The sequence below is a fragment of the Mus musculus genome, chromosome 10 (assembly GCF_000001635.26).
Source record: "Mus musculus strain C57BL/6J chromosome 10, GRCm38.p6 C57BL/6J".
Lineage (NCBI taxonomy): Eukaryota > Metazoa > Chordata > Mammalia > Rodentia > Muridae > Mus > Mus musculus.
In genome coordinates, this window is record NC_000076.6 from 112,724,484 (window position 1) to 112,740,065 (window position 15,582).

The 15,582-nt window shown below is 37.4% G+C and overlaps 1 long non-coding RNA gene across 1 annotated transcript in view; it reads left to right on the forward strand.

Moving 5' to 3' along the window:
- Positions 1-2,442: 2,442 nt before the first annotated feature.
- Positions 2,443-15,582, forward strand: part of 1700010J16Rik (RIKEN cDNA 1700010J16 gene) — a 58,674-nt gene continuing 45,534 nt past the window's right edge. Inside the window, exons 1-2 of the long non-coding RNA NR_040579.1 lie at positions 2,443-2,497; positions 10,390-10,520. This is a non-coding gene — a long non-coding RNA (RIKEN cDNA 1700010J16 gene). The remainder of the gene's footprint in view (positions 2,498-10,389; positions 10,521-15,582) is intronic.

The window sequence follows — 15,582 nt, forward strand, 5'->3', positions numbered from 1 at the left end:
TTCATTTTAGCATTAACATCTGTTAATCACAAAAATGCAGAGGGTCTTATTATTTTTAAAAATAATCAATTACCTTCATAGGTGTCAATTTCCTTCAGAAATGAATGTGATGCTTCTCCCAACTTCATATTTAAATAGGCTTGATGATCTAGTTCTAGTATCCTTGGGATTGCCATTTGTAAAAGAATTCATTACAAATATTTGCACAGCGATAGAAGCATTTAATTTTAAATTGAACCAGAGTGTATAGAAACAAAACATATTTCCCAAACAAACAAAAAAATAGTGTCATGTACTATCATTACTTCTAATAATATGAATAAATCTGTCCCTCATCATCAAATCAGCTCAGGCAAAAGCTCCTGCCAGTGGATGGATGCTCACAATATTTTTATAGGAATAAATGGAATTGCTGCTTTTCAGGCCTTCAAAAGAAGAAAAAAATATTGAAAGGCATTTCAAATCCTTAATATAGAAGTAATAATGCATTCTAAATGATAGTCAAAAGATCTCCTCTTCCAATAGGAGGAAAACCTTAGCATACATTGGTCTAAGTAAGGAGTGTATGACATTCTACCAAGGAGACAATGCTAGACAGAAGCACTGTAGTGAGGGCTGAGGTCACAGTAAAAGCAGCCGTGGGGAATCTCTGTCTTCATTGTTCTTGCCATTGGCAGAATAGTCTAACCAAAGTTATTTGGACTCTGTGAAGCTACCTTAAAGAAAGTTCATAATCATAGCTGAATCACAGGGGATGTTAGGAAAATGTTCACGGTTCTTCTACCTATGTGAAACCCTGTCTCCAGAGAGTATTGGCTTTCCAATTGGCTAAGGGACATGAAATGACAGTGGCTGTGTAGAATGTGAGTCTACCTTCTTTTCTTCTGATAAGTGCTGTGTGTTTTCTGAAGTGATACATCCATACCACAAGCATTGAACTTCTCCAGCCCTAACCTATCTGGGGAAAACAAAATAAAACTAACATACAGAAAAAAACAAACAAACAAACAAACAAAAACCCACAAAAAAACAAACAAAACTAAACAAACAGAAGACAAACAAACAAACCCCTGCCCCAAATGTGATTGTATCTGGTTCCCATCTCTGTGCTGAGAAAAGAAAAATTAATGTCTGTTTTTTTTAATTGGATATTTTATTTATTTACATTTTAAGTGTTATTCCTTTTTCTTATTTCTCCCCACAAATCCCCTACCCCATCACCCCTCCTCCTGCTTCTATGGGGTTGTGCCCCCACCCTCTCACCCATTCCCGCCTCCCAAACCTTGAATTCCCCTACACCCGTGCATTGAGCCTTCATGGGACCAAGGCCTCTTCTCTCATTGATTCCTGATAAGGTCATCCTCTGCTACATATATGGCCAGAACCATGGGTCCCTCCATGTGTACTCCTTGGTTGGTGGTTTAAACCCTGGGAACTCTGGTTGGTTGATATAGCTAGTTGTTCTGATGACAGGAGCCTGAGGAGTAATTTTAATCTGTGAGAAAATAGGAATAGAAAAATTTTTTTTGGCCTTGAGACGATGCTGTACCTAATCATACATTACCAACACTAAAGTGATTTTAAAAAAATTATCACCTGTGTCCTCTACCTATTCTCAACTGGTTCTGATGAGATCAGGCATGTTCTGAAGAGTATGGATTGTTGGGAACAAAATAAAAAAGGGGGCCCTGGGGAAGAATGGAAGGAGAAAGATGCCCACACACCGCCAGAGTTTCCCTATTCTCTGGTCAGTCAGCTGTGGGAGGGCTGCTATCTACTCTATCCACTCATCCCTTGGTGGGCATTCCTCTATCCCACTCTTCAGGGGGTGGTCAAGGGGCAACCCTGCCTGGGGACCCACACCCCCCGGAGCTACTTTGCTAAAGCCACCAGGGTTGTGGGAGAGAGGGAAGAGGTATGAATTTCCCAACACTGACTAGAGTGTGAGGCGGAACTTGAAGGAGCAGAGACTCTATGGCTCAAGAGCTTTATTATAGAAATGCAGGGGAAAGAGAGAAGGTGAGATGGTAGAAAAGAGGAAGAGAGAGGGAGAGAGAGAGAGGAGAAGAGGAAAGGCTAGAGAGAAAGAGAGAGAAAGAAGGAGAGAGGAGACGAAAGAAGAAGACAAAGAGAAAGGGAAGAGGAGAGAGAAGTGAGAGAAGAGAAGACAGAGGAGTGAGAGTAAGAGAGTGAGGTAGGGCTGAGCAGCCCTTTTTATGATCTTCACTGTTGCTAGGTAACTGGGGAGGAGTTTAGCCTGAAGGTCAGAAGCTTGGGCCATTGTTTACATAACTACTGACCATGCTTCTCTTGTGAGGGCTGTGGGAGGTGGTACCTTAGGCAGAGGCCAGAGTTCCAGGAGCATGAGGGAACACCTACCGTGTCATGTATGTGAATTGTGACCATCGGGGTTAAGACCTCAGCTCGACTGGAGACCAGCCTGAAATTCCCCACAATGGATGACCACTTTCAACTAATTCTGAATTTGGAAATATAAGTGAGTATTTTACAAACACTTTCCTAACTTCTTTGAAAAGTTAGTAAGCCACTGAATAAAATTTATTTGGAAAAATGTCACAGATATTTATATATCATTATTTTATACCAAAAGAATAAAGCCACTATAGTGGTTTAACCAGGAAATGTCCCCAGTAAGGTCAGGTTTATGGGTGCTTGTTCTCCCATTGGTGGCTCTTTTGCTGAGAGTTATTGAAATTTGAGGACATGGAGACTAAACAGAGAAAGCGTGACAAATGCTTTGAGTGTGGATAACTGTGCCTCACTCCAGCTCCGGCTCTTTGTTTTGTGTGTGTGACTGAGATGTGAGTTTACAGGTTTCCTGCTCCAGCGCCAGACCGGATGGTTGTGTCTTTTCATGTCATCACGAGCATCTAGTTCTCGTAAAAGAACTGGTAAATGAAAATAAACTCTTCTATGAGTTGGTTGGCCATGGGATGTTTTAAATTACAACAAAAATTAACTAATACAGAAGTTGGTACTGGAAACGGAACATTATTGTGCAGAACCTGCTCCAGTTTATTGTTTTGTTTATTTGTTTTCAGTTAGTGAGGGAATCTAGAAATTTTTGGAATTTTGGACTAAAAAAGAGCTGCTGTGATTAGAATTTAACAGACCTATATGAACTAACCAGTACCCCCGGAGCTCGTGTCTCTAGCTGCATATGTAGCAGAAGATGGCCTAGTCCGCCATCATTGCGAAGAGAGGTCCCTTGGTCTAGCAAACTCCTCAGTACAGGGGAACTCCAGGGCCAAGAAGTGGGAGTGGGTGAGTAGGGGAGTGGGGGGGGAGGGTAAGGGATAGCATTGGAAATGTAAATGAAGAAAATACCTAATTAAAAAAAAAAGAATTTAACAAACCAATCTATCAGGAGCCTTCGTGACAGTACTGCATCATGAGATATCAGGAAGGAAAGCTACATACAGGATATAGAACACACGAATAAATGAGAGATGCTGATTTCAGACAGCAAAGGTAGAGGCAGAGAGCCATCTAAGCCTTTTGAAAAGTCCGTTATCATCAAGGTGGGAGCATGACAGCATCCAGAAGGGCATGGTGCAGGAGGAGCTAAGAGTTCTGCATCTTCATCTGAGGCTTCTAGCAGAATACTCACTTCCAGGCAGCTAGGGTGAGGCTCCTAAAGCCCACACCCATAGTGACATACCTATTCCAACAAAGCCACACCTACACTAACAGGACCACACCCTTTAATAGTGCCACTCCCTGGGCAGAGCACATACAAACCATCACAGCATGCTAATCAAACCACCAAGACTTTGTTGTCATATAAGGATATATAAGAATGAATTTTTCTTTTTTAAGATAAAATTTACTAAAGCATAGAAAAATATATAGTACACTATTTGTATTTCTATATGAGGTGGGTATAATTCATCTGCATAAAACTCAAGTGTATTTTATAGTGGCCTACCACTATAAATATCAAATTTAGCAATGAACAAAAATGACATACCCTGTTCTCAAAGGATTCCAGGCTGAGAGACAGAGAACCCCATTTTGACTGGATCATTATCTCCTTGCAGCTACAGCTCCAATCTGATGCTCCTTCAGGCACCTGAGAGCACACTTCCATATACATATATGTAGATAAAAGATCGAAAAAATAACAATAATAAAAAAGAACCCAGTGCTACGTTTTAACCAAGTTTTGAAATAGGAATATCAGTAAGCACATGAATGTAATATTAGTTATTTTTATGTTACTATGTTGAAAATATTTTACATAAACATCTTAAAAGAGGGAAGTTTTATTTCAGCTCACAATTTAAAGCATTCACTAAAACATAAGAAGAAGGTCTTGGTAGAACGGCTCAGATCATGATGGTAAGAATATGTGGCTCATGCTGTTTATATTATTATGGATCAGGAAACAGAGAGTACAACAGAAACCGTGGGCTCAACTCTCAAATGCCTCTCCTTAGTATTCTACTTCTTCAAGCTAGGTCCCACCTCAAATGTTTCCCACACCTCCGAAGAATGAATCAGTAGAGCACATTCGATCACATATATGTGTGCTTCCATCACAAAGATGAAACACATATCTGGAAAGAAGAAAAAAAGAGGATGTTGGCAGAAGGTATTTTCCCTAGGAGATAAGATATTGTCTGGGACTTTTACATCAAATTTTAATAAAATGAAGATTCCATGAAATAGTGTACAAGATGAGAAGAAGTCAGATTCAGACAAAATCAGATGTCACTGACAGATGTTCAAAATGTAAAAAGGGATGAGGTGAGAGTATTTTAGAATTAAAATTACAAGGAAATAATAAAAAATGCATTAGCGTTATTATACCTACTTGGATATGATCCTATGATTTCAGTACGTTTCCAGTATTCCTCCTTGCTCTTTATTTTGTAACAAAGGCATCAGGTGGATGTCAAATGTGCAAATATAAGCAGGACTTCTTGTTTAGTGACTGAGATGGAGTCACGGCCTGCCTGTGTCTTTGCTTTGCTGTATTCAGACCGGTGTTAAACAACACAGCTCCTGCACAGGGTGAGACAGGGCCATTTTGATCCACTTTTCTCAGGCTCTTTTCCCACATGACCATGGCCACCCACTCAAGTGAACGTTCACCGCACTAGCTATCACAGGGAAAGAAACTGTCTTCTTTCTGATTATGGTAGATTGGTTGGATGATCGTTTTGCCAAAATTATACAAAATGATCTCTACATTTGTTAAGTTAGACATAAACACTGAAACAGACAATACAAATCTTAGGTCTAAAAGCCAGCAGTTTACTTTATGATATTGATTTAATTGGAATAAAGGAATAATGACTTTATCCTTAAGTAATATTACAATATTTTATTACTTTAAAAATTATTTTTATCATTTTCATACATTATATTTTGATAGTATTTGTTAACCTCCTCCAAGTTCTCCAAGAATCTCTCCACCTACTTAGCCCGCCAACTTCATGTTCCTTCCTCTTACTTAAAATAAAACAAAACACAAACAATCAAGAAATCAAAATAAAAACCAAATAGAGAGAAAAGGCACTGAACCAAAAGAACAAAAGAACAGCAAGTAAAGCAAACAGAGAGCCATGGAGTCTGTTTGCGTTGGTCACCTACTTGTTGGCATGAGGCCTGCATTGCACTGTGGTTGACAGACCCAGAGACAGTATTGCATGAATGTGCTTTCCCTCTCCCATCAGGTATCAACTGCAAATAGCGTCTTCATTAGGTATACTTCCCCTTATCTGAACTGGGACTGGGATTTTGTCTGGTTTGAATTTGTGCAGGGCTGTAAGCTTGTATGTGTATCATATTTTAAGTATTGTGTGGTCTCTTATGGTACAGTAAGTTTTAAAAGACACACTATCACCTGGCCCAGAATGTACTATGATTTTATGCCTTTATTTATGGTGACAAAAGAAGAACAACAGAAAAAGACAATAGAAAGCTCTCCAGACACAGAGTGAGTGAGTGGGCAAAGACAGAAAGATACGAAGATGCATGTCAGCTAGGGAAGAAAGAGGAGAGCAGCTAGAGAAATTTTCTCTATACCAAGTGGAAAAGAGAAGAATAGTGAGGAGGAAGAGGAGGAAGAGGAGGAGGAGAACAGGAGGAGGAGGAAGAATAAGAACAAAAACATGAAGACAATCAAATACTACTTATAAAAATCAAAGGTAAAATGTCCTAGATGTGTAGATAAATTTACAAGGAAAAAGATTCACATTGTTTTAAGGGGGGAAAAAACCCCAAAGAGATAAAACCTCAACATGTAAGCATTGACAACATCGATGCACAACTTTGTATATCAGGCAAATAGTACTAGTTATTAATGAGTTAAAGAAAGAGTAGGATGGCCTCATGAGTGTGGGATCCCAGAGCACAAGGATGGATCACTCATGAGCGTGGGATCCCAGAGCACATGGATGTGCCCCTCTTGGAGGCATCCAGAGCAGGGGCTTGCTGAGTCTTAGAGACTTCCATAATATGCATTACATTGTACAATTTTATATTCTTCCTTTTCATGAATGAGAGTACACTTTGGTAACACATCATCAATTGACATTTTCTCCAGGAAGTCAGCCAGCTTAATCGACTAGAGTTGAGTTGGTCTCCATTTCGTTCCAATCTTTCTCAAGTACTTTTCTCACTCAATACTCAAACTATTCGCTCCAGAGCCTGTACTCTTTCTTTTTCTGGGGTTTAATTATTTAGTAATATTTATTAACTGGATAAAACAGTGAGTCTAATAATGACATTTCATACATGTGCATAGTGTGCCTGACCACATTTATGTCCATAAAGTGCTCTGGCCACACCTTTCCTCTCAGTGGTTCCTTCTTTGAAAATGCCCCATCTAACATTTATGTCTATTATATCTAACATTTATGTCTATTATATCTAACATATTGTTGAGAAAACAATAAATTCTGTTTTGATAGCATGCATTCATCCTATCTTTCTGAAACTTAGTTTGCTCCCCTTATGTATAATTATTCTAAAATAAAAACATTTCAGTATACACATGGCTCTACCAAGGGAGCAGAAATGAAAAAAAAATGAATGAAAGAGAAAATATCTATGTAACTTCTTTTTGGAAAATATACATATTTATATTTCGTATGACAAAAAATGGCTGCAAACAACTTCCATAGAGTTACCTAATATCTAAGCAACTGTTGTCTTCAGTGGAGTGGGGACTTAAAGAGAAAGTTTTACATTAAATTTTGTATCAATTAAGGATTTATTTGACTCAGTAGAGATATTTTGTTAAATATGACATGGTTCACAGGAACAGTTTTGGGAGAAGCAAACTAATGAGAAATATTTTAGTATTCACCACAAAACAATGCTTCTTAAAGCAATTTTATAACACTGAATTCTTCACTGAAATAAATTTTAGATATAAGATAGACTTTTCATAGAAACATGAATATAGTGAAAAAAGATAAAATGATTTAAAAAGAATATAAAAACTAGGACCACAGTTTACAAATGTTTTCATCGAAAACAAGCAATTATTATGTCCCTAAACTCGATCAAAGATGATAAATATACCAGTCAATAATCAGCTTTTACAGTGAAACAACATGAGCCTGGAAATTTAATTGTGCATATCTGATCTGGGTAGTGCCCTGTAATTACCCAGGTAATTACTCTGCTCACTTATTTCATATTTGCCATTTCTGAGAAAATGGTTCATTTGCTATAAGAAGTCAGTTTCGCAGGAACGTTCCATATTACTAATAAACACCTGACTTCGTCCTATTCCCCAAAGTAAATACAGTAGCAAACAGTCATAAAAATTCCTTTTTGTCTCTTAGTATGTTTTGAGTTTCACAACATCAATGTACATGTGAATTAAAATCATTCTCTAATAGCTCAATCATTGTGAGCCAACCATACTGTCTCTGATTCCCCGACTTCATCAACTCCAAATTTTATATTAGTAGAGGACAAGGTATTTGTTAAAACTGTGGCTGGTAAGGCATTTAAGTAGGTAAAAGTGCTTGCTGATAAGGTTAATAACCTCTGTGTGTGTGTGTGTGTGTGTGTGTGTGTGTGTGTGTGTGTGTGTGTGTTGAGAGAGAGAGAGGGAGAGAGAGACATAGACAGAGAGAGACACCCCCACAGAGACACACACCCCAGAGAGAGAGAGAGAGAGAGAGAGAGAGAGAGAGAGAGAGAGAGAGAGCATGTATGCTGCTGAATGGGCACTTATGAGGGAATGTTTTTATTTTTCCAAGTTTCATTTGTGTCTATTAAATTACATAAGCTTAAGGTACACTTAGAGACCATTTAACACAGGCTTGTACTATGAAAAGATGATCACAGTGGATCCAATTGACGCAAGCATCCTCTCTCAAAGATAGCTTGTGGATATGGTGAGAAAATGTAACAGCTGCTGTCTTGTTGGTAACTATAGTCACCATACACACTGTCCATTTGATTATTTACAATTTACTCATTTTACAGTTAATATCCATGTCATTTGACCAGCAACTAACTCCCTTAAGCCTTAGTTTCCAGTAAAGATCAGTTTAGTATGTTTTTCTAAGTTCAACATTTTAAAGTGTTATATATTAATTATATTTCACAGCATCTGTTTCTTTTGTCTGGATTATTTTACTTAGCCTAAACTTTTTCATGTTCTTCCAAGTTGTGTCAATTAGCATGATTCCTTTCTTTTGTGTATGTAAACATATATTCTATCATATCTATACATAAAATATGCAAACAATATTCTATCATATCTATACATATATACTCATTTTACATGTATTCATGAATCAGTAGGCATGTGAGTTGTCTCTTTATCTTGACTTTGAATAATGTTACAGTGATGGAAATATGAAAACATCTTTGGGATGGAAATATTATTCTCTTTGGGCATATAGACAGAAGTAGGGGTGCTGTCTTTTTTCATAACCCCATTTTTAAATATTTTGTGGAACTTCTCAATTCTTTTACAAATAAGCCTCACAAGTTTCCATTCCCACTAACAGTGTAATTTGCTTTAAATCGTCATGAATGGCTTTATGTCGTCATGGATGTAAACACAGTTGTCGTGTGCCATTTTATAAACTCTTATCCAACAAGTATGGGGTGATGTGTTACTGTGTTTGGATTTGCTTTGTTCTGATGTTTATTAAGTTGGGAGACCGATTTTATCTGTTGTTCAACTCTGACATCTTTGGAAAAATATCTATTGAGGTTTTCGGCCCACATTCTCATTAGGCCATTCAGATGGAGGAATGTTTTACTTGGTTAACATGCATCTGATAAGACTGTGTGCTATTAGTTATCAGTTTTCATGATGTAAAAGAGGATTGAAGGAGTAAAAAAAAAACCCACTACATATCATATTTTAATTCAACCATCTATTCTCGGAACTTGTTGCAATAAAAGATTTGGCATTCGTGAATCTTATCAAAATGGTTTTGCCACTATTTGCTTCCCTTCAGATACCCTTGAAACCACATTTGTCTCAAGATCCTCTCACAAGACAAAGAATCATCTCTTCTCTCTTATTTAGCCAATTAAACTTTGATCACAAGTAGTATTCTATATCCGTACCATAATCTTTGCCTCTGTATTTCTCACCATCAAATAAAATTATTTGTTTTGTGGCTTGTATGAACCCCACTCCCAGTGTGGAGTACAAACTAAGTGTGGAGTACTTCTTAGTAGTTTTTGTTTTGTTAATTTTTCTTGTTAGGACCCAGAGGTTAATTGGAATATATAATAACATGATACTTATGGATAAAAATAAATAATAGGAATTTGTACAATTTGTGTAGGATAGAGTTTTCATTGTTCAGTCTTGGTTGGGAGGTGTTTTCTTTCCCAGTACTAAGTTCTATCTCACCAAGAAATAAGTGAAAAATTACAAGTAACAAAAAGTTAGATGAAAATGACACTGTATCCTTAGAAAATATTTTATATTATTTCAATTAAATTGGCAACCTCTTATCCAAAGGTCAAATTTATCTTTATGAGAATAGTTGCAGGGTAAATAAACCATTCTTTGTTGTACAAATTACAAATATGTACAAATATGCTTCTATTTGTTTTTAAAATATATGGTATTGTGGTTATTTTAAAAAATGGTTGTTTTAAGTGGATAATAATGGGGAGGACTGGTGGTATGGAGGTAGGGACATCATCTTAGAGACTGAGGAGAGGGAGATGTGGGATGTGGAAAGGTCCGAAGGTGGATCAGGAGAGGGGTTAAAGTCTGGACTAAAGAAAATAAATAAATAAATAAATAAATAAATAAATAAATATGCTTTCAATTTACTTGAGTTCAAAATGACTTTCTACAGTATAGAAGTGTGCTACACAGTCATATGAGCAATGACTAAGTTGTGACATGCGTTTTATATGCAGATAATCATTTACTGGCGGCATTATCATAGCTACCACACAGAAAATTAAAGGGAATAAGTGACTCCAGTGCACACACAGAGTCAAGAAATGAAAAGCATCATCTATTTCTCCCAAAGTCGCAAGATTCTAAGGTATTTCTCTTTTTCTTCAGAGAAATGGGATATGGTAAAAAGTTGATCATGTATTATGTTCATGTAATAGTTATATATGTATATATTTTTTATTTGTATTTTAAAATTTTTCTAAATCTATTTCTAAATCTTTGCATCTATATTCCCTGTTTAAATAAATTTTGTTAATTTTATTAACCTACATGAAATACATATATAATATACTTCATATTCAGCATGCCTATTCCTTTTGTGACCAATAGATCTAATTTCCTGACTGATTCTAATACTTAGCCCTATTGTTTCAATGATTGAGCCAAATATCTTGTACTAGAGGAGTCCTCAAGGAATGTTTTATTTTCAGTATTAGGAATAATATATATCATATTATATTACATTATTATGTATTTTAAATGTTTTTGAATACACATCAGTATTGAGTTATATATAAACTTAACTAAAGTCCTAACCCCAGACTAGAAACTCTCCATTGAAATGAATGCTTTACAAACTACTTTCAGCATCACTTGATACATCCCTCAGGAATAAAACTAGAAAGATAATAACTGTTGTCATTTCCTTTCACGTGCTGTGATAAAATATCCTGCCAACCAACAACTTGGGGGATAAAAGATTTATTTTAGCTCACAATTCCAGATTATAGCCTTTTACTGTGGAGATTTTAGCTGCAGGAACTTGAGTCAGCTGGTCACATCACACGAATAGTCAAGAACAGGGAAAAAATAGTATGTCTCTGGTTAGCTGCTTGCTTGTACTCAGCTTGTTACTCCCCTCACAGTTCCCCCACTCTTAGAGAGTTCAAATTTCCTGCCTAGGGGATGGTGCTGCCCACAGTGAGCGAATTCTCCCTATATCAATTAATGTAATTAAGACAACCTGCCACAGTCATACTCACAGTCCAACCCAATGCAGACAGAGCTTCATTGAGAATCACTTCCCAGGTGATTCAAGGTTGTGTCAATCTGCCAATTAATGCTAGAAATTACATTAATTAATAGAGTTATAAACATTTCTGCAATTATAGATACGTTTAAGGGACATCATAAAACCAAGCAGTGAAATTGTAACACAACCTATTTTACTATTTTAAATATATTTCTTCCTAAGAACTTTTAAAAATTATTCACTCCTACAGAATGAAAAATTAAAATAACTTTTAATAAAGAGTGTCCTTTATGAGTCAACTCAGAGATGAGAGCTTTCGAGATAATGTCTAGAAATTTTAGGAAGTGCTTAAATTTTCATTATTCCATAGAAGTAGTCCTTGTTCAAAACAACACCACCAAAAAAAAAAAAAAAAAAAAAAAAAAAGAAAGAAAGAAAGAAAGAAAGAAAGAAAAAGTAAAAGAAAAAAGAAAATAATAATGAGGCAAGAATTATAAGTGAGAGAAGAAGAAACCAACTATGATTGTAGGTGGCTAAATAATCAAAGTAAATGGAGTGAAAACATGAAGTGTTTAACATCACAATGGTATGAAATCATACTGGTCTTCAGTAGAGTCAAATAATAGAAACTCATCTGCTGTGTAATTAAAAGACATAACTTTTTCCAATAGAAATGGAACTTTGTTGTTCACACTGTGGCCATGCTCTAAGGTATTGGAAATTCATGAATTTCTCCTCTGGTTTAAATCTATTGTTTCCATAAAAATTGAAATTTATGAACATATAATTGTTATATAAATTTAGAATTTTTCCAAGTGTATATTTCAGAAAACTGGTAATCTAATAAAGGTATATTACTAAATACTTCTCTCTCTCTCTCTCTCTCTCTCTCTCTCTCTCTCTACTGTAAAACAAACATTTTGGGGTTGAAATGATACATTCTTGGGGAATATTTTATTGGAGAAGGTGTTAGAAAACGTGATTTGCAATGAAAAGAGGAACAATTGATGGACTACCCTTTCCTTTGACATTATCATGATTAAGAAAATTGGGATTCCAAGAATCAGAGATGACCTGTAAAAGCCAGTTTTTAAGAACGTATTGCAGTTCTTTTAATAAAATAAAATAATAAAAAAAAAACTACTGACAATTGTTAATTAGAAAGAAAAAAATCAAACATTTTCCTCACTTTTCTCCCATGTCAATCACCTTTCTGTTACTATGATAAACATCTGAGATAATCACGTCATAGGAAATTTTATGTTGGATCAAGGTTTAGAGATACTTCTCCACAGTCACTTGGCCTTACTTCTTTGTGTTTCTGATAGGGCAATCATGAGAGAAAGCATGTAGTGAAAGTAGCCTGTACCCCTTATGGTGTTTGGAAAGTACAAGGGGTGAGGAAAAGAGAGCTATTGAAGCTGTGGTCCTGGTGTCACGGGCATATATCCAGAAGATGTTCCAACCGGTAAGAAGGACACATGCTCCACTATGTTCATAGCAGCCTTATTTATAATAGCCAGAAGCTGGAAAGAACCCAGATGCCCCTCAACAGAGGAATGGATACAGAAAATGTGGTACATTTACACAATGGAGTACTACTCAGTTATTAAAAAGAATGAATTTATGAAATTCCTAGGCAAATGGATGGACCTGGAGGGCATCATCCTGAGTGAGGTAACCCAATCACAAAGGAACTCACACAATATGTACTCACTGATAAATGGATATTAGCCCAGAAACTTAGGATACACAAGATATAAGATACAATTTGCTAAACGCATGAAACTCAAGAAGAACGAAGACTGAAGTGTTGACACTATGCCCCTCCTTAGAAGTGGGAACAAAACACCCTTGGAAGGAGTTACAGAGACAAAATTTGGAGCTGTGACGAAAGGATGGACCATCTAGAGACTGCCATATCCAGGGATCCATCCCATAATCAGCTTCCAAACGCTGACACCATTGCATACACTAGCAAGATTTTGCTGAAAGGACCCAGATATAGCTGTCTCTTGTAAGACAATGCCGGGGCCTAGCAAACACATAAGTGGATGCTCACAGTCAGCTATTGGATGGATCACAGGGTCCCCAATGGAGGAGCTAGAGATATTACCCAAGGAGCTAAAGGGATCTGCAACCCTATAGGTGGAACAACATTATGAACTAACCAGTACCCCGGAACTCTTGACTCTAGCTGCATATGTATCAAAAGATGGCCTAGTCGGCCATCACTGGAAAGAGAGGCCCATTGGACTTGCAAACTTTATATGCCCCAGTACAGGGGAACGCCAGAGCCAAAAAGTGGGAGTGGGTGGGTAGGGGAGTGGGGGGGGAGTGTATTGGGGACTTTTTGGATAGCATTGGAAATGTAAATGAGGAAAATACCTAATAGAAAAATTAATTCTTAAAAAAAAAAAAAAGAGTACACTCCCAGTACTCTAGCTTGCTTACCTAGGTTCCATCTTTTAAAAGTTCCACAATTTCCCTGTTTGTGAGTTGGGCCCAGGCCTTTCCCACTCAGGAATTTAGAGGACATCATTCAGAACCAAACTCTAGCATTTACATTATCTGAATTTTATTGTCTTATAGTACAATCTCTAGATTTAAATTATTCTGGAAGCATCTATTTTAGTAGTTGTTGTATATTGTTTCACTGCTACAACTATTTTTATCCAAAATTTATTTATCTATGTATCTATCTATGTCTCTATGTATGTATGAATGGATGGATCTATCTATCTATCTATCTATCTATCTATCTATCTATCATCTATCTATCATCTATCAATCATCTATCTATCTATTATCTATTCATCTAATATATACTGTTGTGTATAGTTTGGATGTGCCCATGCTATGATGTACACATGATGGCATGATATGGGACAGCTGGTTCTTTTCTTTGAGTTTTGCAGGCAAATGGGTGGAACTAGAAAATATCATTCTGAGTGAGGTAACCCAGACCCAAAAGGACATGCATGGTATGTACTCACTAATAAGTGGATATTAGCCAAAAAAAAAAAAGTACAGAATACCCAAGATACAATCTACAGAACTCAAAAAGTTCAACAAGATGAAGGACACCTCAGTCTTACTTGGAAGAGAAAGGAAAGCAATCACAAGGTGGGAGAGATGGAGGGACCTGGGAGGGAAACAGGACAGGGATGGGCAGGGAAGAGGGGAACATGATCTGGTGTTGGATGAGGGAAAAGGACTGAAGTCCTGAGGCCTAGCAGAAAGAATGGAAACAGACAACCTAGGGTGGTCAGAGGTTGGGAGGATTCTCTACAATGTACCAGAGACCTGGGGGGTGAGAGACTCTCAGGCCTCAAAGGGAGGGACCTTAAATGAAATGCCTTATAGTGGGGAGAGGAAACTTGTAGAGCCCACCTCCAGCAGAAAGACAGGACATCAAGGAAGGGATGGAGTTGCCATTCCACAGTCAGATCTCTGACTCATAATTGTTCTTATCTGAAAAAGCTGCAGGGATTTTAATGGAGAGGAGCCTGAGAAAAAGAAGATCCAGGGATAGGCCCAAAGTGGGATCCTGCTCAAAGGGAGGCCCCAAGGCCTGACACTATTACTGAAGCTTTGGAGTGCTCACAAAAGGGGACCTAGCATGATTGCCCTCCGGAAGACCCAACAAGTAGCTGAAAGAGTCAGATGCAGATATTTGCATCCAATCAATGGACAGAAGCTGCTGAGCCCTGTGGTTGAGTTATGGGAAAGCTGGAAGAAGCTGAGGTGGAGGGAGACCCTGTAGGAGGACCAGCAGTCTCAACATGGATCCCTGAGATCTCTTAAACACTGGTCCACCAACCATGCAGCATACATCAGCAGATTTGAGGGCTCCCAACACATATACAGCAAAGGGCCGCTGGGTCTAGGTTCAATCAGAGATGATGCAGCTAACCTTCAAGAAACTGGAGACCTCGGGGAGTTTAGAAGTCTGGTGGGGTGGAGGTGGGGACATCCACTTGGAGACAGAGGTGTCGGGAGGAGGTATGGGATGTGAAACAGTCAGAGGGTAGACTGGGAGGGAATAACTTCTGGAGTGTAAAAAAATGATTAAATAAAAGGAAGAATATTTTTAAAAAGAAGAAAAAAGGGCCTTAAGCAAGGGCTAATCATCTGTGGTCACATGATCAAATGAAGAGCATAGATACGCTTACCT